This window comes from Symphalangus syndactylus, chromosome X (assembly GCF_028878055.3).
Source record: "Symphalangus syndactylus isolate Jambi chromosome X, NHGRI_mSymSyn1-v2.1_pri, whole genome shotgun sequence".
Lineage (NCBI taxonomy): Eukaryota > Metazoa > Chordata > Mammalia > Primates > Hylobatidae > Symphalangus > Symphalangus syndactylus.
The window spans coordinates 82,833,412-82,850,873 of NC_072447.2; the positions used below are offsets into that span (position 1 = coordinate 82,833,412).

The 17,462-nt window shown below is 38.9% G+C and overlaps 1 protein-coding gene across 6 annotated transcripts in view; it reads right to left on the bottom strand.

Moving 5' to 3' along the window:
• ZDHHC15 (zinc finger DHHC-type palmitoyltransferase 15) overlaps window positions 1-17,462 on the bottom strand; it is a 258,275-nt gene that overhangs the window by 108,174 nt on the left and 132,639 nt on the right. The gene's annotated exons all lie outside the window — the stretch shown is intronic.

Genomic DNA, 17,462 nt, shown 5'->3' on the forward strand with positions numbered 1-17,462 from the left:
GCTGCAAAAATATCAGAGAAAATACATTTCAAGACAAAAACTATAAGAAGACACAAGGAAGGTGATTATATAATGATAAAGGGGTCAATTCAGCGGGAGAATATAACAATTCTAAATATACTTACACTCAACACTGCAACACCCAGAGGTATAAAGCAAATATTATTAGAGCTTAACAGAGACAGACTCCAAAACAATCACAGCTGGAGACTTCAATACCCCACCTTCAACATTGAACAGATCACCCAGACAGAAAATCAACAAAGTAACATCAGATAATATGCATCACAGATGAAGTGAACCTAAAAATATTTACAGAACATTTCATCCAACAGCTGCAGAATACATATTCTTCTCTTTGGCACATGGATCATTCTGAAGAACAGACCATATGTTAGATGACAAGCGTTAAAAAATTTAACAAGTGAAATAATATCAAATCCCTTCTATGACCACAGTGGAATAAAATTAGAAATCAATAACAAGAGGAAGTTTGGAAAGTATACAGACACATGGAAATTAAATAATATGCTCCTGAATTACCAGTGGATCAATAAAGAAATTAAGAAGGAAAGTGAAAAATTTCAGCCCACTTTCACTACTGTGATTCAACACAGTACTAGAAGTCCTAGCTGGAGCAATCGGATAAGAGAAGGAAATAAACACATCCCAACTGGAATGGAAAAAGTCAAGTTATCCTTGTTTTCAGATCATATAATCTTATATTTGAAAAAACATAAAGATTCCACAAAAAAACCATTAGATCTGATAAACAAATTCAGTCAAGTTGCAGAATACAAAATCAACATGCAAAAATTAGTAGCATTTCTGTATGCTAACAGTGAACAACATAAAATGAAATCAAGAAAGTAATCCCCTTCACAATAGGTAAAATAAAATACCCATAAATTAGCTTAACCAAAGAAGTGAAAAATATCTACAAGAAAAGCTGTGAAACATTGAAAGAAATTGAATAGGAAGCAAAAAAATAGAAAGATATTCCATGTTCACGATTTGGAAGAACATTGTTAAAATATCCATACTACCCAAAGCAATCTACAGATTAAATGCAATCACTCTTAATATACCCATGACATCCTTCATAGAAATAGGACAAATAATCCTATAATTTATATGGAACCACAAAAGACCCAGAATAGCCAAAGCTATCCTGAGCAAAATAAACACAACTGTAGGAACCACATTACCTGACTGCAAAGCAGAATGGAACTAGCATAAAAAGAGACATATAGACCAATGGAACAGAATAGAGAACAAAGAGTAAACTTATTGCCAACAAAAATGCCAAGAATAGTCACTGGGAAAAGAACACTCTCTTCAATAAATGGTGCTGGGATAACTGGATATCCCTATGCAGAAGAATGAAACTACACCCTTACCTCTTTCCATATATAAAAGTCAAATCAGAGTAGATTAAAGACCTAACTCTGAGACCTCAAAATATGAAACTGTGAAATAAAACTTTTGGGGAAATTCTTCAGGACATTGGAATTGGCAACGATATGTTGAGTGATACCCCCTAACACACAGGCAACCAAAGCAAAAATAGACAAATGGAATCACATCAAGTTAAAAACCTTCTGTACAGCAAAGAAGACAATAAACAAAGTGAAAAGACAAACCACAGAATGGGAGAAAATACTTGCAAACTACCCATCTGAGAAGGGATTAATAACCAGAATATATAAAGAGTGCAAACAACTCTATAGGAAAAAATCTAATAATCTGATTAAAAATGGGCAAAAGATGTGAATAAACATTTCTGAAATGAAGACATGCAAATGGCAAATGGGTACATGGAAAGGTACTCAATATCATTGATCAGAGAAATGAAAATCAAAACTATAATGAGACAAAATCTCACCCCAGTTAAAGTTTATCCAAAAGCCAGGCAATAACAAATGCTGGTGAGGATGTGGAGAAAAGGGAACCCTTGAACAGTATTGGTGCAAATGTATGTTTTAGTAAAACTACTATGGAGTATAGTTTGGCGTTTCATCAGAAAACTAAAAATAGAGCTAACATATGATCCAGCAATTCTACTCCTAGTTATATACTCAAGAGAAAGAAAATCAGTATATCGAAGAGATATCCGCATTCCTATGTTTATTGGAGCACAACTCACAATAGCCAAGATTTAAAAGCAACCTAAGTGTCCATCAGCAGATGAATAGATAAAAAAGTAGTACATATATACAATGGAGTACTATTGAGCCATAAAAAAGAATGAAATCCTGTTATTTGCAACAACATGGATGGAACTGGAGGTCATTATGTTAAGTGAAATAAGCCAGGCACAGAAAGACAAACGTCACATGCTCCCAATTATTTTGGGGAGCTAAAAATTAAAACAATTTAATTGATGGAGATAGAGGGTATAATGATGGTAACCAGAGACTGGGAATGGTGTTTGGGGGTGGGGGGAGTTGGGATGGTTAACACTTTAAAAAATATTGGCTGGGTGTGGTAGCTTACACTTGCAATCCCAGCGTTTTGGGAGGCCAAGGCGGGTACATTACCTGAGGTCAGGAGCTCGAGACCGGCCTGGCCAATATGGTGAAACCCTGTCACTACTAAAAATACAAAAATTAGCCAGGCATGGTGGCGCACGCCTGTAATCCCAGCTACTCAGAAGGCTGAGGCATGAGAATCACTTGAACCCAGGAGGCGGAGGTTGCAGTGAGCTGAGATCACACCACTGCACTACAGCCTGGGCAACAGAGTGAGACTCCATCTCAAAAAAAAATTGTTAGAATAAACAAGAGTTAGTATTTTAAAATAACTAAAAGTATAATTGGACTGTTTGTAACAGAAATACAGGATAAATGCTTGAAGTTATAGATATTCAATTTATCCTCATTTGATTATTACACATTGTATACCTGTATTAAGATATCTCATATACCCCATAAATATATACACCTAGTATGTACCCAGAAAAATTAAAAATAAAAAAAACTTGTTTTAAAAGGCATAGAGTGGCTGAATGAATAAAGAAACGACCTGGGGAGTAGTTGCCAAGATGGTCAACTAGAAGCAGCTAGGTTGTGTGGCTCTCACGAAGAGGAACAGAAGGGGTGAATAAATACAAGACCTTCAACCGAAATATTCAGGTACTCACATTGGGATTAATCTAGGAAACAACTTGACCCACAGAGAACAAAGAAAAGCAAGAGGACAACGGCCCATCTGGGAGCAACATGGAGGCAGGTGAATCCTCCTACACCCAGGGAAGCCATGCTTCTCCCACAGATCTTTGTAACCCTTAGGTAAGGAGATTTCCTTGTGAACCCACCCCACCAGGGCCTTCAGTCTTCAGTCTGACAAATAGAGTTACATGGAGTCTTGGCAGAGCAGCCGCTCAGGCATGTGTGGAGACACTGGAGCCTTAGAAACTTGGGCTTTTCGGCAAAAGTAGCTGCAGCTCCCACAAAGTGAGAGGTTAGACTCCTATACATAACCCTAGGAAAGAAGCTGAATCCAGGGAGCTGAGCAGTAACAGCCCACAGGCCTCACTTCCATGGCACCTCACAAGATAAGACCCATTGGCTTGGAATTCCAGTCAGCTAGCAGTAGCAGCATTGCACCTCCCTAAAAAGGAGCTCCTGGGGGGAGGGGTGAGCCACCATCTTTGCTTTTCAGGTGACTTAGCCGTTCCAGCCCTCAGGGTTTGTGGGTCTAGCTGACATGGGGCAAAAGGGATTCCCCAGCACAGCCTAGCTCCTCTACCAAAACAAAGCCAGACTGCTGCTTTAAGCCAGTGCCTGATCCTGTTCTTCCTCGCTGGTCAGGTCCTCCCAACCAGGGCCTCCGGCCACCCCTACCCAATCTCTGCAACTGACAGAGATCTGAATTCCCCCTCAAAAGGCATTCCCAGAGGGGGGTGGACCATCATTTTTGCTCTTTGGATGACTTAGCCGTTCCAGCCTTTGGGCTTTGGGGTGTCTGAGGTGACCAGAGTCTGAAGTGGACCCCCCAGCAAAGCACAGCTGCTTTAACAAAACGTGGCCAAACTGCCTTTATAAGTGGGTCCTGATCTTGTTCCTCCTCACTGGGTGGGACCTCCCAACTGGGGCCTCCAGCTATCCCCACCCAAGCTCTCCAGCCAACAGAGATCTGAACTCCCCTGGGACAGCACTCCCACAGGGAGGGGTGGGCCGCCATCATTGCTCTTTGGGCATCTTGCCCATTCCAGCCTTTGGGCTTCAGAGTGTGAGGTGACCAAGGGCTGAAGTGGACCCCCAGCACAACACAGCTGCTCTACCAAAACAGGATCAGACTGCTTTTTTAAGCAGTTCCCAATCCTGTTCTTCTTCACTGGCCGGGACCTCCCAACTGTGGTCTCTAGCCACTTCCTACAGGTGCCTTTGGGCCAGCAACAGGTCTGTAACTCCCTGGGACAAAACTCCCTGAAATAGGGACAAGTTGCCATGTTTGATGTTTCACAGCCTTCACTGGTAACACCTCCAGGTTCTGGAAAATCTGAGGTGACTAGGATCTGGAGTAGGCCCCAAGCATACCACAGCAGCTCTATGAAAAAGTGGCCAGACTGTTATGTGGTTGCCCATTTTCATATCTCCTCAATGGGCAGGTCCTCCAGGCCTGGCCCTCCAGCCACCCCCCACCAGAGCTACTAAGCTAGTACCAACTCAGCAACTCCCTGGACAGAGCCTCCAGGGGCAACTGAAAGCAAAGCCTCTTAGCCAATGCCTCTGTAGTGGAACTACTCTTGCCACCCTTGGAGTAACAAAGGAGCAAAGACCATAAGTGTCTTATCCATACCTCCAACAAGCTGTAGTTGACCCAAGGAGAGGAGGCCAGTCCATCTCCCACAGGTCCTAAACACCACCCATGGCTCATCACCAGACAGGGAACCCCTGGCTTAGGCATAAACCCTTCACCTTGGGCTGACTGCACTGAGCAATTGCTGACCTGTATCTCTCTGGAGTAAAGCCCCCAGGAGTCAAGTAAACGACTCTTGGCCACAACCACTACTAAGATCTCTTCCTGTGCTGCCTCTATGCTGGGGAAGGAACATAAGCACTAAGATCACCCCAGAGCTCCAGTGGGCAGCCCAACTGTGCCAAGTCACGAACTATAGCCAGCACTCAAGGGGGAGAGGAACCTTAACTTTCAGAGCACTGAGAGGAAATATGGCTGCAACTGTGAGAAAAAATAGGGGAGCTACACAACTGAGCAAGAGTCTACCAAATGACCAGTAAGCCTGAGTTTCACCTGCTGGTTCATACCCCAAAATTTCAACACCAAAAATTCATCACTAAAATAACCCCCTCTGATACCACAAACAAGAAATCAGCTTCAAATAAAGACACTACACAAAGCCTCAGCCCAGTGAAAACATTCAGAGAAGAAGTATATTGACTGTACTCAAGCTACGCTGCAGTTAAAGAAGCACCCCCACGCAGAGATGAGAAAAAACCAATGCAAAAACTCTGGTAACTCAAATGGCCCGGGTGTCATATGTTCTCCAAATGACTGTACAACTTCTCCCAAAAGAGTGTTTAACCAGGCTGAACTGGCTGGAATGACAGATGTAGAATTTGGAATATGCATAGGAACAAAAATCATCAAGATTCAGGAGGATGGCAAAACCCAATCCAAGGAAAATAAGAATCATAATAAAGTGATACAGGAGCTGAAGGATAAAATAGCCAGTATAAAAAAGAACCTAATGGGTCTGACAGAGTGGAATAACACAATATAAAAATTTCACAATGCAATCACAAATACTAACAGCAGAATAAACCAAGTTGAGGAAAGAATCTCAGAACTTGAAGACTGGTTCTCTGAAATAAGACAATCAGAGAAAAATAAAAAAGAATAAAGGGAAATGAACAAAACCTCCAAGAAATATGAGATTATGTAAAGAGGCCAAAGCTACAAATCACTGGCATCCCCGAAAGGAAGGGGGAGAAAGCAAATAACTTAGAAAATACATTTCAGGATATTGTCCATGAAAACTTCCCCAACCTTGCTAGAGAGATCAACAGTCAAAAGCAAGAAATACAGAGAACCCCTGCAAGATTCTACACAAGAAGATCATTTCTAAGACACATAATCGTCAGATTTTCCAAGGTAGAAATGAAAGAAAGAATGTTAAATGCAGCTAGCCAGAAAGGGCAGGTCACCTTCAAAAGGATCCCCATCAGGCTAACAATGGAACTCTCAGCTGAAACTCTATGAACCAGAAAAGACTGGGGGCCTATGTTCAACACTTAGAAAGAAAAAAACTTCAACCAAGAATTTCATATCCAGCCAAACTAAGCTTCCTAAGTGAAGGAGAAATAAGATCCTTTTCAGATAAGCAATGTTGAAGGACTTCACTACCACCAGACCTGTCTCAGAAGAGATCTTGAAAGGAGCACTAAATATAGAAAGGAAAGACTGCTACCAGCTAATAGTGAAGCTGGAGCGGATGCTGACAGAACGAATGTTCAATGCAGAGAATGGAAAGTAGCACATCCCTGAGGCTGGACTCCAGACCTGCACCACCGGCCAGCTGGGGTCTGACTGCACATGGCTTCTGATGAATCTTGCATTTTTTACAAATTGGAGCAGGGACAGATCATAGATTTCTGATTTTATGTAAAATTTTGCCTAATACATTAAAGCAGTCACTTTTCCTGTGCTGTTTCAAAAAAAAAAAGAAAAAAGACACACTTAAACACACTGACCAATGTCACTGTAAAGCAAGCACACAAATAAACCAACATAATAACCAGCTAATAGTACAATGACAGGATCAAATTCACACATATCAATACTAACCTTGAATGTAAATGGGCTAAATGCCCCACTTAAAAGGCACAGAGTGGCAAGCTGAGTTAAAAAGCAAGATCCAGTGGTATACTGTCTTCAAGAGACCCATCACACATGTAATTACACTTATAGGCTCAAAATAAAGGGATGGAGAAAAATCTACCAAGCTAATGGAAAACGGAAAAAAGTGGGGGTTGCAATCCTAATTTCAGACAACAGACTGCAAACCAACAAATATAAAAAAAGACAAGGAAGGGCATTACATAATAGTAAAGGGTTCGATTCAACAAGAAGACCTAAGTATCCTAAATATATATGTACACAGGAGTATCCAGATTCATAAAGCAAGTTCTTAGAGATGTGCAAAGAGACACAGAGTCCCACACAATAATAGTGGGAGACTTCCACACAACACTGACAGTTTTAGACAGATAATTGAGACAGAAAATTAACAAAAATATTCAGTACCTAAACTCAGCATTGGACCAAATGGATCTGAAAGACCTTTACAGAAGTCTCCACCGCAAAACAACAGAATATAAATTCTTCTCATTGCCACATGGCACATACTCTAAAATCAGCCACATAGTTGGACATAAAACAATCCTCAACAAAAGTAAAAGAATGAAAATCTTACAAAACACACTCTGGAATCACAGTGCCATAAAAATAGAAGTAAACACAATAAAAATTTCTCAAAACTATACACAGAAATTAAACAACATGCTCCTGAATGACTTTTAGGTAAATAATGAAATTAAGGCAGAAATTAAGTAGTTCTTTGAAAATAATTAGATCAAATATACAATATACCAGAATCTCTGAGACACAGCTAGGGTGGTATTAAGAGGGACATTCATAGCACTAAATGCTCACATCAAAAAGTTAGAAAGATCTCAGATTAACAACCTAACATAACAACTGAAAGAATTAGAGAAGCAAGAACGAATAAACCCCAAATGCTAGCAGAAGATGCGAAATAACAAAAATCAGAGCTGAACTGAAGGAAATCAAGACATGAAAAACCATTCAAAAGATCAACAAATCCAGGAGCTGGTTTTTCTGAAACATTAAAAAAATGGATAGGCCACTAGCTAGACTAAGAAGAAAAGGGAGAAGATCCAATAAACACAATTAGAAATGACAAAGAGAATGTTACTACTGTCCCTACAGAAGTAAAAACCATCAGAAACTACTATGACCACCTGTATGCACAAAAACTAGAAAATCTAAAAGAGATAAATTCCTAGACACATATACCCTCCTAAGGCTGAACAAAGAAGAAATGGACTCCTTGAAAAGACCAAGAATGAGCTCCAAAACTGAATCAGTAATAAACAGCCTACTAACTGAAAATGCCTAGGACCTCATGGTTTCACAGCCGAATTCTACGAGATTACAAAGAGCTGGAACCATTCCTACCAAGACTATTCCAGAAAAATGAGGAGGAAGGACTCCTTTCCAACTCATTCTGAGGCCAGCATTATCTTGATACCAAAACATGGCAGAGACACAACAATAGCCACAACAACAAATCACCTTCAGGCCTATATCCTTGATGAAAATTGTTGCAAAAATCCTCAATAAGATATTTGCAAACTGAATCCAGCAGCATATCACCAAGCCAATCCACCATGATCAGGTAGATTTCATCCCCGGAATGCAAAGATGTTTCAACATATGAAAATGAATAAATGTGATTCGTCACATAAATAGAACTAAAGACAAAAACCACATGATTATCTCAATAGATTCAAGAAAGGCTTTTGATAAAATTCAACATCCCTTCATGTTAAAACCTCTCAATAAACTAGGTATTGAAGTAACATACCTCAAAATAATAAGAGCCATCTATGACAAACTCACAGCCAACATTATACTGAATGGGCAAAAGCAGGAAGCATCCTCCTTGAAAACCGGCACAAGACAAGGTTGTCCTCTCTCATCCCTTCTATTCAACATAGTATGGGAAGTACTAGCCAGAGCAATCAGGAAAGAGAGATAAATAAGTGGCATCCAAACAGGAAGAGAAGTCAAACTATATCTGTTTGCAGATGATATGATTCTCTATCTAGAAAACCCCATAGTCTTGGCCCAAAAGCTCCTTCAGGTGATAAACAACTTTAGCAAAGTTGCAGGACACAAAATCAATGTACAAAAATCACTAGCATTCCTATACGCCAACAACAGTCAAACCAAGAGCCAAATCAGGAAAGAATTCCCATTCACAATTGCCACAAAAAAGTAAAATATTTAGAAATACAGCTAACCAGGGAGGTTAAAGACCTCTACAATGAGAATTACAAACTACTGCTCAAAGAAATTAGAGAAGTCACAAACAAATGGAAAAATATCCCATGCTGATGGACAGGTAGAATCAATATCATTAAAATGGCTATAACATCAGAGAAATGCAAATCAAAACCACAATGACATACCATCTCACACCAGTTAGAATGGCAATCATTAAAAAGTCAGGAAACAACAGGTGCTGGAGAGGATGTGGAGAAATAGGAACACTTTTACACTGTTGGTGGGACTGTAAACTAGTTCAACCATTGTGGAAGTCAGTGTGGTGATTCCTCAGGGATCTAGAACTAGGAATACCATTTGACCCAGCCATCCCATTAATGGGTATATACCCAAAGGACTATAAATCATGCTGCTATAAAGACACATGCACACGTATGTTTATTGCGGCACTATTCACAATAGCAAAGACTTGGAACCAACCCAAATGTCCAACAACGATAGACTGGATTAAGAAAATGTGGCGCATATACACCATGGAATACTATGCAGCCATAAAAAATGATGAGTTCATGTCCTTTGTAGGGACATGGATGAAACTGGAAAACATCATTCTCAGTAAACTATCGCAAGGACAAAAAACCAAACACCGCATGTTCTCACTCATAGGTGGGAATTGAACAATGAGAACTCATGGACACAGAAAGGGGAACATCCCACTCTGGGGACTGTTGTGGGGTGGGGGGAGAGGGGAGGAACAGCATTAGGAGATATACCTAATGCTAAATGACGAGTTAATGGGTGCAGCAAACCAACATGGCACATGGATACATACGTAACAAACCTGCACATTGTGCACATGTACCCTAAAACATAAAGTATAATAATAAAACAAAAAAAAGAAAAAAGAAAAGACCAGCAAAAATATAAACAACACCTACAAGCCCACCATACTGAAATTATAAATGATAATATTATAAGAAATGTAATTCATGTTTTAAAAAATAAAATATTATACATAAAAAAATAAAATGGCTATACTGCTTGAAGAAATGTACAGATTCCATGCTATTCCTATCAAATTATCGGTGTCATTTTTCACATAACTAGAGAAATGTTTTAAAATTCGTATGGAAGCAAAAACGAGCCTGAATAGCCAAGGCAACCCAAAGCAAAAAGAACAAAGCTGGAGGAATCATGTTAGCTGACTTGAAACTATACTACAAGGATACAGTGACCAAAACAGCATAGTACTGGTACATAAACAGGCATATAGACCAAGGGAACACAACAGAGAGCCCAGAAATAAGGCTGCACATCTATGAACATGTGATCTTTGACAAAGCTGACAAAAATAAACAATGGGGAAAAGACTCCCTATTCAATAAATGGTGCTGGGATAACGGGTTCACCGTATTCAGACGGTTAAAGCTGGACCCCTTCCTTACACCATATACAAAAATCAATTCAAGATGGATTAAAGACTTAAGTATAAAACCCAAAACTATAAAAACACAGGAAGACAACCTAAGCAGTATTATCCTGGACACAGGAATGGATAAAGATTTCATGACAAAGGCACTGAAAGCAATCACAACAATAGCAAAAATTGACAAATAGTATCTAATTAAACCTAAGAGCTTCTGCCCAGCAAAGGAGAATATCAACAGAGTAAACAGACAACCTACAAAATGGAGGAAAATATTTGCAAGCTGTGCATCTGACAAAGGTCTAATATTCATCATGTATAAGGAACTTAAGTAAATTTACAAGAGAGAAACAAACAACCCCATTAAAAAGTAGGCAAAGGACATGAGCAGACACTTCTCCAAAGAAGACACACATGCAGCAAACAAACATATAAAAAAAGCTCAATATCACTGATTATTAGGGAAATGCAAATCAAAACCACAATGAGATACCATCTTACAGCAGTCAGAATGGGTATTACAATAAAGTCAAAAAATAACAGATGCTGGTGAGGTTACAGAGAAAAGGGAACCCTTATACACTGCTGGCGGGAGTGTAAATTAGTTCAACCATTGTGGAAAGCACTATAGCAATTCCTCAAAGATCTAAAAGCAGAACTACCATTTCACCCAGCAATCCTGTTACTGGGTATATACCCAGAGGAATATAAAGCATTCTGCCATAAAGACACATGCTGCACACAAATGTTCACTGCAGCACTGTTCACAATAGCAAAGATGTGGAATCAACCTAAATGCCCATCAATGACAGACTGGATAAAGAAAATGTGGCACCCATACACCATGGAATATTATTAAGTCATAGAAAAGAATGAGATCATGTCTTTTGTGGGAATATGAATTGAGCTGGAGGCTATCATGCTTAGCAAACTAACTGAGGAACAGAAAACCAAATACTGTGTGTTCTCACTTATAAGTGGGAGCTAAATGATGAGAACTTATGAACAAAAAGAAGGAAAAAACAGACACTGGTGTCTACTTGAGGGCAGGGGGTGAGAGGAGGAAGAGGAGCAGAAAAGATAACTATTAGGTACTAAGCCTAATACCCGGGTGATGTAATAATATGTACAACAAACCCCCGTGACATGAGTTTACCTATATAAGAAACCTTCACGTGTACCACCAAACCTAACATAAAAAATAAAAAATAAAAAAAAGAAACAAGACCTAACTATGTTGCCTACAAGAAACCTATTTCACCTATAAAGACACACATAAGTACATAAATGGAAAATCATATTCCATGCAACTGGAAACCAAAAAAGATCAGGAGTAACTTACTTATATCTGATAAAATGAATTACAAATAAAAGATATAAAAAGAGACACAGAAGGTCACTATATAATGATAAAGGGTCAATTCAACAAGATGATATAACAATTGTAAATATCAATGCACTCAACACAGGAGTACTGAAGTATATAAAACAAACATCAATAAATCTAAAAGGAAGAGATAGACTGCAATAAAACAACAGTAGGGCAGTTTAACACCCCATTTTCAGTAAAGGGAGTATCCTCCAGATAGAAAATCAACAAAGATATCAGAATGAAACTACACACTAGACCTAATAGGCCCAAGTGACATTTATGGAACATTTCACACAATTGCTACAGAATATACATTCTTTTCTTCAGCACATAGAACATTCTCTAGAACAGGCCAGATCTTAGGCCACAAAACTAGCATCACCAAATTCTAAAAAGTAGAAATCATATCAATTACATTTTCTTGAGCTTCATTTTCTGTCCTGATTTTTTTTTTTTTTTTTTTTTTGAGACGGAGTCTTGCTCTGTCGCCCAGGCTGGAGTGCAGTGGCGCAATCTCGGCTCACTGCAAGCTCCGCCTCCCGGGTTCACGCCATTCTCCTGCCTCAGCCTCTCCGAGTAGCTGGGACTACAGGCGCCCGCCACGACGCCCGGCTAATTTTTTGTATTTTTTTAGTGGAGACGGGGTTTCACTGTGGTCTCGATCTCCTGACCTCGTGATCCGCCCGCCTCGGCCTCCCAAAGTGCTGGGATTACAAGCGTGAGCCACCGCGCCCGGCCCTGTCCTGATTTTTGAAAAGTATTTTTTCTGACCACAATGGATAAAACTAGAAATAAATAAGATAAACCCTGGAACCTGCACAAACACATAGAAATTAAAAAACATGCTCCTGGGCCAATGAGTCAATGAAGAAAATTAAGAAAGAAATTTAAAAATTTCTTGAAACAAATGGAAATGGTAGTACAACATACTAAAATCTATAGGATACAGCAAAGCAGTACTAAAAGGGAAGTTTATATAAATGCCTACATCAAAAAAGTAGAAAGACTTGAAAAAAGAACCTAACCATGCACCTTAAGGAACTAGAAAAGCAAGAATGAACCAAACACCAAATTAGTAGAAGGAAAGAAATAATAAATATCAGATCAGAAACAAATAAAATCAATATTTTCCAAAGCAATACAGAAGACCAATGAAACAAAAAGTTGGATTCTTGAAGATAAAATTGACAAAATATTAGCAAGATTAACCAAGGAAAAAAGAGAGAAGACCCAAATAAATAGAATCAGAAGTGAAAATGGGATATTACAGCTGATGCCACAGAAATACAAAGAATCATTAGAGATTATAATGAAAAACTATACACCAACAAATAGGAAAACCTTGAAGAAATGGATAAATTCCTTGACACGTACAACCTACCAAGGTTGAACCATGAAGAAACAGAATGCTATAAACCAATGAGTAATAAGATTGATGGTGTAAAAAAAAAGTCTCCCATCAAAAAAAAAAAAAAAAAAATCTGGGACCTGATGGCGTCACTGCTGAATTCTACCAAATGTTTAAGGAAGAACTAATAACAATTTTACTTAACCTTTCACAAAAATTGAAGAGGTGGGAATACTACTAAACTCTACAAGGCCAGCATTACCCTGATACCCAAACCAGACAAGGACACAGTGAAAAAAGAAAACTCAGGCCAATATCACTGATGAACACAAAATGTTAAGATCCTCAACAAAATACTAGCAAACTGAACTCAATAACAAATTTAAAACATTAGTCACCACAGTCAAATGAGATTCATCCCAGGGATGCAAGGATGGTTCAACATACACAAATCAATAAATTTGATGCATCACATTGACAGAACCAAGAAAAAAAGCACATGATTATTTCAATAGCTGCTGAACAAGCATTTGATAGAATACAAATTCCCTTTAGGATAAAAACCCTTAATGAACTGGGTATAAAAGGAACATACCTCAAATTAATACAGGCCATATACGACAAACCCACAGTTAACATAATACTGAATGGGAAAAATTGAAAGCCGATCCTCTAAGATCTGGAACAAGATGAGGAGGCCCACTTTCACCAATTTTATGCAACATAATACTAGAAATCCCGGCCAAAGTGATCAGATAAGATAAATAAATAAAGGGGATCCAAATTGGAAAGGAAGAAGCCAAGTTATCCTTGGTTGCAGATGACCTGATATTATATTTAGGAAACCCTAAGAACTCCACCAAAAAACTGTTAGAACTAATAAATGAATTTAGTAAAGTTGCAAGATACAAAATCAACCTATGAAAATCAGTAGAATTTATGCACACAAACAGCAAACAATCATAAGAAAGAAATCAAGGAAGCAATTCCATTTCAAATAGCTACAAAGTATATAAAATACCTAGGAATTAATTTAAGAAGTGAAAGATCTATAGAAGGATAACTATAAAACATTGATGAAAAAAGTTAAAGGGGATATAAAGGAAAAATGGAAAAGTATTTCATGTGCATGGATTGGAAGAATCAATATTGTTAAAATGTCCATTCTACAGATTCAATGCAATCCCTATCAAAATACCAATGGCACTCTTCACAGAAATGGAAAAAATAATCCTAAAATGTATGTGGAATAAAAAAAGACCCCAAATAGCCAAAGCAATCTTGAACAAAAAGAACAAAACTGGAGGCACCACACTACCTAATTTCAAAATATACTACAAAGTGGTCAGGCACTGTGGCTCATGCCTGTAATCCCAGCATTTTGGGAGGCTGAGGTGGGCAGATCACTTGAGGCCGGGAGTTTGAGACCAGCCTGGCCAACATGGCAAGACCCTGTCTCTACTAAAAAAGAAAAATTAGACAGGCATTGTGTACACCTGTAATCTTAGCTACTCAGGAGCCTGAGGCAGGAGAATTGCTTGAACCTGTGAGGTGGAGATTTCAGTGAGCTGAGATTGTGCCACTGCACTCCAGCCCAGGCAACCAAAGAAGTCCCTGCCAAAAAAAAAAAAAAAAAAAAAACCACTACAAAGTGGTGGCTCATGCCTGTAATCCCAGCAATTTGGGAGGCTGAGGCAGGCGGATCACGAGATCAGGAGATTGAGACCATCCTGGCTAACACGGTGAAACCCCGTCTCTACTAAAAATACAAAAATTAGCCGGGCGTGATGGCAGGCACCTGGAGTCCCAGTTACTTGGGAGTCTGAGGCAGGAGAATGGCGTGAACCTGGGAGGTGGAGCTTACAGTGAGCTGAGATTGAGCAACTGTACTCCAGCCTGGGCAACAGAGTGAGACTCCATCTCTAAAAAAACAACAACAACAACAACAACAAAAACACTACAAAGCAATGTTAAGTAAATCAGCATGGTGCATGGTATTGGGATAAAACACACACATAGACAAATGAAGAGAATAAAGAAACCAGGTCTAAGTCTACACATTTACAGCCAACTGATTTTTGACAAAGGTGCCAAGAACATACAATGTAGAAAGAACAGTCTTTTCAGCTAATGGTGCTGCGAAAACTGGACAACCATATACAAAAGAATGAAACTAGACCCATATCTCTCTCTGTCTACAAAAGTCAAATCAAAATGCATTGAAGACTTAAATCTAAAGCCTGAAATTATGAATTGACTAGAAGAAAACTTGGGGGAAATGCTCCAGGACAAGATGTTAAAAGCACAGGCAACCAAAGCAAAAACAGACAATTGGGATTACATAAAGGTAAAAAGCTTCTGCACAGCAAAGAAAACAACCAACAAAGTGAAGAGACAACTCATAGAATGGGAGAAAATATTTGCAAACTATCCATCTGACAAAGGATCTATAACCAGAATATATAAGGAGCTCAAACAACTTAATAGCAAAAAAAGAAAAAAGAAAATAAAAGAAAAAGCCAAGTAATCTGATTCTAGAATGGGCAAAATATCTGAATAGATATTTCTCACAAGAAGACATACAAATGGCCAACAGGTATATGAAAAATGCTCAACATCACCAATCTTCAGGAAAATGAAAATCAAACCATTGTGAGATACCATGTAATCCTTGTTAAAACAAGACAGTGAATAATGGATGCTACCAAGCACATGAAAGGGGAACCCTTGCACACTGTTGGTGGAAATGTAAATTAGTACAGTCACTATGGAAAATAGTGCAGAGGTTCCAATAGAAACTAAAAATAGAACTACCATAGGATCCATCAATTCCACTACTGGGTATACATCCAAAAGAAAGGAAATCAGTGTATCAAAGAGATATTTGCACTCCTATGATGTTTACTGCAGCACTATTTATAAGAGCCAAAATATTAGAACCAACTTAAATGTTCCTCAGTGGACTAATGAATAAAGACAATGTGGTATATGTACACGATGGAATATTATTCATCCATAAAAACATTAAAATCCTGTCATTTGCAGCAACATGGATGGAACTGGAGGTCATTATGTTAAGGAAATAAGCCAAGCACACAAAGACAAATATTTCACATTCTTACTGTAGGAGTTACAAAAGTGGATCTCACAAAGATAGAGAGTAGATTGGTTGTTACCAGAGGCCAGGAAGATTAGGGAGGAGAGGAGAATAAAGACAAGTTGATTAATGGGTGTGAGTATACAATTTGATAGGAGAAATAAGACCTTGCGTTTGATAGATAGATCAGTAGGTTGCCCATAGTTAACAGTAATCTATTGTACATTTTTTTTTTTTTTTTTTTTTGAGACGGAATCTGGCTCTGTCACCTAGGCTGGAGTGCAGTGGCACGATCTTGGCTCATTACAAGCTCTGCCTCTGGGGTTCATGCCATTCTTCTGCCTGCCTCAGCCTCCTGAGTAGCTGAGACTACAGGCTCCAACTGTCATGCCCGGCTAATTTTTTGTATTTTTAGTAGAGATGGGGTTTCACCGTGTTAACCAGGATGGTCTCGATCTCCTGATCTCCTGATCCGCCCACCTTGGCCTCCCGAATTGCTGGGATTACAGGCACGAGCCACCGCGTCCAGCCTGTACATTTCAATATAGCTAGAAGAGAATAATTTGAATGTTCCTAGCCTAAATAAAAGATAAATATTTAAAGTGATAGATATCCCAATTACCCTGATTTAATCTTTACACATTATGAATGTATAAAAATATCACATGTACTCCTCAAATATATACATCTATTATAAAAATATATACATATATTTTTTTAGTTTTTTTTTATTATACTTTAGGTTTTAGGGTACATGTGCACAATGTGCAGGTTTGTTACATATGTATCCATGTGCCATGTTGATTTCCTGCACCCATTAACTCATCATTTAGCACTAAGTGTATATCCTAATGCTGTCCCTCCCCCCCCAACCCCACAACAGTCCCTGGAGTGGGATGTTCCCCTTCCTGTGTCCATGAGTTCTCATTGTTCAATTCCCACCTATGAGTGAGAACATGCGGTGTTTGGTTTTTTGTCCTTGCGATAGTTTACTGAGAATGATGTTTCCCACTTTCATCCAAGTCCCTACAAAGGACATGAACTCATCATTTTTTATGGCTGCATAGTATTCCATGGTGTATATGTGCCACATTTTCTTAATCCAGTCTATCGTTGTTGGACATTTGGGTTGGTTCCAACTCTTTGCTATTGTGAATAGTGCCGC